The sequence below is a fragment of the Apium graveolens genome, chromosome 10, assembly GCF_009905375.1.
Source record: "Apium graveolens cultivar Ventura chromosome 10, ASM990537v1, whole genome shotgun sequence".
NCBI classification, from domain to species: domain Eukaryota; kingdom Viridiplantae; phylum Streptophyta; class Magnoliopsida; order Apiales; family Apiaceae; genus Apium; species Apium graveolens.
This window is the reverse complement of record NC_133656.1, coordinates 106,150,770-106,155,660: the sequence shown is the minus strand read 5'-3', so window position 1 is coordinate 106,155,660 and position 4,891 is coordinate 106,150,770. Positions and strand designations below refer to the sequence as shown.

Here is a 4,891-nt window from a genome sequence, read left to right as displayed (position 1 = left end):
TAAATCGTTGTGTTGTCAATTTCTGTAGACATATAGGAACTCAACATAATTGATGACTATTCAACTTCTATCTTAATTGTGGATGCTTGGTAGAATGGTATTAGTACAATGAAAGTTGGCTTTTATCAGTTTCGTGTTATTCGATTAATATCATCACTGTCACATGCTAAAGGTAATAACAATGGCTATAAAAGGAAGTAATAATGAAGTTGTGATCTCATGAGTGTTTTATTATTGATAAATTGAAGTGTTAGTTAAGTGGTTAATTAAGTAGTTAATTATAGTTAATATTTAATCAACAATTTTAAGTATTATTATCTTAACATTGAGAAGTAATCATACATTGGTGAGTGAGTTTAATTAGACAATAATTTAGTCTGAGTCTTTGAGGGAACGAACTAGAAAGTATTCTATATTACTTGCGAACGCGTATACTTGCGTGAATATTAGCGCGTGTTTTCGCCCTAACAAGTTTTTGGCGCCGCTGCCGGGGACTCGGCGTATTTGTTTAGTTTATGCACTTACCATCATTGGTCATTAGGACTCAGTGATTAGGACGTAGTAGTTACTTATTTTTTTCGGTTGTGTTTCAGGTACTTTAGCAAGCGTTTATGCAAACTCGTTCTCGTGCTCGCAAGAGGACTTTAGATACAGCTGAGGAGACAGACGAAGTTCTTGATATTCCGGAGAAGTTAGATTTTGAGGATTCGGATTCAGGAACTGAGCAGAAAGAACCAGTAAACATGGGAGATCGTATTGTTCAAGCTGATCCAGCTCTTATGGATTTTTCTCGGCCAAAAATTGATGACATTCAGTCAAGCATCCTTCATCCGGCTATTCAAGCTAACACCTTTGAAATCAAGCCGGGCACTATTCAGATGGTGCAGAATTCTGTTTCTTTTGGAGGAGCGGCAACTGAAGACCCCAACATGCACATAAGGAATTTTGTCGAGATCTGCAGCACTTTTAAGTATAATGGCGTGACTGATGAGGCTATCAAGTTGAGACTTTTCCCATTCTCACTAAGGGACAAGGCTAAAGACTGGTTACATTCTGAACCAGCTGGGTCCATCACTACGTGGCAAGATCTTGCGCAAAAGTTTCTGGTGAAGTTTTATCCGATGGCAAAGACTGCTGCTATGAGGAGTGCTCTTACTCAGTTTGCGCAGCAACCTACAGAATCTATGTGCGAGGCTTGGGAACGCTACAAGGAAATGTTGAGAAAATGTCCACATCATGGAATGCCGGATTGGATGGTGATAACTGGTTTCTATAATGGTTTGGGGGCCCAATCTTGGCCCATGCTCGATGCAGCAGCTGGAGGAGCCTTATGGGCTAAAAGCTATACTGAGGCGTATAATCTTATCGAGACGATGGCTGCAAATGAGCATCAAAACCCAACTCAGAGGATGACGTCAGGCAAGGTAGCAGGTATTCTGGAAGTTGATGCAGCCACCGCTATTGCAGCCCAGCTCCAAGCGCTATCAATGAAGGTTGATTCTTTGGCTACGTATGGAGTTAATCAAATAGCTATGGTTTGTGAGCTTTGTGCAGGTTCTCATGCTACGGATCAGTGTTCTCTTGTCAACGAATCTGTTCAGTATGTGAATAATTATCAGCGACAACAGCAGCCTGTGCCAGCGACCTATCATCCTAATAACAGAAATCATCCAAATTTCAGCTGGGGGAATAATCAGAATGCTATTCAGCCACCATATCAGCAAGGAGTGAGTAAACAGTTTAACCCACCTGGATTCCAGCAACCACAGCAGTATGCTACAAGGCAATCATATCCTCAACAGGGAAGTACAGCTGCACCCACTAGTGCTGATTTTGAGGAACTTAAGCTGTTGTGCAAGAGTCAGGCGGTTTCTATCAAGACCTTGGAAAATCAAATCGGTCAATTAGCCAATGCAGTGCTCAATCGTCAACCTGGCACTCTTCCCAGTGACACGGAAGTACCAGGCAGGAAGGAAGCTAAAGAGCAAGTCAAGGCTATTACCTTAAGGTCTGGAAAAGTGGCTGATGCTGAAAAGGCAAAGGAAGTCGAAGCTGAAGTTAGAGATGAAGAATCTAAGAAAAAGGAGAAAGCGGCGGAACCAAGGAAGACTACTGTTGAACACACTCTGCCTGAGGCTAATACAGGGGAGAAACAGCTCTATCCTCCACCACCTTTTCCTAAGAGATTGCAGCAACAAAAGCTGGATAGACAGTTCGGGAAGTTTCTGGAGGTGTTCAAGAAACTTCACATCAATATACCTTTCGCTGAGGCTCTGGAACAAATGCCTAGTTATGCGAAGTTTATGAAGACTATTCTTTCAAGGAAGGTGAAACTGGATGACCTTGAAACCGTTGCTCTCACGGAAGAATGCAACGCTGTTCTGCAGCAAAAGTTACCACCAAAACTGAAAGATCCAGGAAGCTTCACCATTCCTTGCACCATTGGCAATCTAACTTTTGACAAGTGCCTTTGTGATTTGGGAGCAAGCATTAATTTGATGCCGTTGTCGATCTTTAAAAAGCTGGATCTGCCTGATCCAAAACCCACGTACATGTCGCTATAATTGGCTGACCGTTCCATTACTTACCCAAGGGGCATAGTTGAGGATGTGCTCATCAAGGTGGATAACCTCTTCTTTCCTGCAGATTTTGTTATTCTGGATTTTGAGGAAGATAAGAAGATTCCCATAATCTTGGGGAGGCCTTTCTTGGCTACTGGCCGTACCTTGATAGATGTGCAAAAAGGTGAACTTACTATGCGGGTCCAAGATCAGGATGTGACCTTCAACGTATTCAAGGCAATGAAATTCCCTACAGAAGATGAGGAGTGCTTAAAAGTGGATGTGATTGATTCTGCGGTTACTTCGGAACTCGATCACATGCTAATGTCTGATGCATTGGAAAAGGCCTTAGTGGGGGATTTTGACAGCGATGATGAAGATAGCAACGAGCAATTACAATATCTGAACGCTTCTCCCTGGAAGCGAAAGCTGGACATACCATTTGAATCTCTTGGTACTTCTGACCTCAAGAACGCTGAAGGGAAGCTCAAACCATCAATAGAGGAAGCACCTACCTTGGAGCTCAAGCCATTACCTGAACACTTGAGGTATGCTTTTTTAGGTGATTCATCTACGTTACCTATTATTATTTCATCTGACCTTTCAGGTAGTGAGGAAGACAAGCTCTTAAGGATTTTGAGAGAATTCAAATCGGCTATTGGATGGACCATAGCAGACATCAAGGGGATAAGTCCTTCATATTGTATGCATAAAATTCTGCTAGAGGAAGGTAGTAAGCCAACTGTGGAACAACAGCGAAGACTGAATCCCATCATGAAGGAGGTGGTGAAGAAAGAAATTCTGAAATGGCTAGATGCAGGCATCATTTATCCTATTTCTAACAGCTCGTGGGTGAGCCCTGTACAATGTGTACCTAAGAAGGGAGGTATCACTGTGGTCGCAAATGAAAAGAATGAGCTCATCCCTACTCGAACAGTTACAGGATGGAGAGTATGCATGGATTATAGAAAATTGAACAAAGCCACAAGGAAGGATCACTTCCCCCTTCCATTTATTGATCAGATGCTTGACAGATTGGCGGGACATGAGTATTTTTGTCTTCTGGATGGTTATTCCGGGTATAATCAGATTTGTATTGCACCAGAGGATCAGGAAAAGACTACCTTCACTTGTCCATTTGGCACATTTGCTTTTCGCAGAGTTTCGTTTGGGTTATGTGGTGCACCGGCCACCTTTCAGAGATGTATGATGGCTATATTATCTGACATGATTGGAAATAACGTCGAAGTGTTCATGGATGACTTCTCCGTCTTTGGACACTCATATGATGAATGTTTGAATAATCTGCGCGTCGTACTCAAAAGATGCGTGGAAACTAATTTGGTGCTTAATTGGGAGAAATGTCATTTTATGGTGCGTGAAGGCATTATCCTTGGGCATAAGGTCTCTAGCAAGGGTCTGGAGGTGGACAAGGCCAAGGTAGGAGTCATTGAAAATCTTCCCCCACCTAATTCTGTGAAAGGAATCCGTAGTTTTCTTGGTCATGCGGGTTTTTATCGGCGATTCATCAAGGACTTTTCAAAGATATCTAAGCTGTTGTGCAATTTGCTTGAGAAAGATGTGCCGTTCAAATTTGATGATGAATGTTTAGCAGCATTCGAGACTCTCAAGAAGAGTTTGATCACTGCACCAGTTATTACAGCACCAGATTGGACAGAACCATTTGAGATGATGTGTGATGCGAGTGATTATGCGGTAGGTGCAGTTCTGGGACAGCGCAAGAAAAATCTCTTCCATGTGGTCTACTATGCGAGTAAGACTTTAAATGGTGCCCAATTGAACTACACCACTATTGAGAAGGAGCTCTTGGCTATAGTCTTTGGCTTTGAGAAATTTCGATCTTATCTGCTTGGTACGAAAGTAACAGTATTCACTGATCATGCAGCTATTCGCTATCTGGTTTCTAAGAAGGATTCGAAGCCGAGACTCATTCGTTGGGTGCTTTTACTTCAGGAATTTGAGTTAGAGATCAAAGATAGAAAAGGTACTGAGAATCAAGTAGCTGACCATCTCTCTAGGTTGGAGAATCCCGATTCTACTTCACAAGATAGGACGTTAATCAATGAATCTTTTTCGGATGAGCAGTTGTTTGCAATTCAGGAGGAAGAACCATGGTTTGCAGATATTGTAAACTATCTCGTCAGCAATATAATGCCTCTTAATTTGACATCCGCTCAAAAGAAGAAGTTTCTGCATGAGGTGAAGTGGTATATGTGGGATGAACCATATTTGTTTAGACAGGGAGCTGACCAGATCATCAGGAGATGTATCCCGTTCTGTGAGACGGAGGGGATATTACGAGACTGCCA

At 42.3% G+C, this 4,891-nt stretch overlaps 1 non-coding gene across 1 annotated transcript; it reads right to left on the bottom strand.

The window, feature by feature from the left end:
- Window positions 1–1,136: 1,136 nt before the first annotated feature.
- LOC141694151 (small nucleolar RNA R71) lies at window positions 1,137–1,243 on the bottom strand. Its single transcript, XR_012563478.1, has one exon. It is a non-coding gene; the product is annotated as a small nucleolar RNA R71 (small nucleolar RNA).
- Window positions 1,244–4,891: the final 3,648 nt, after the last annotated feature.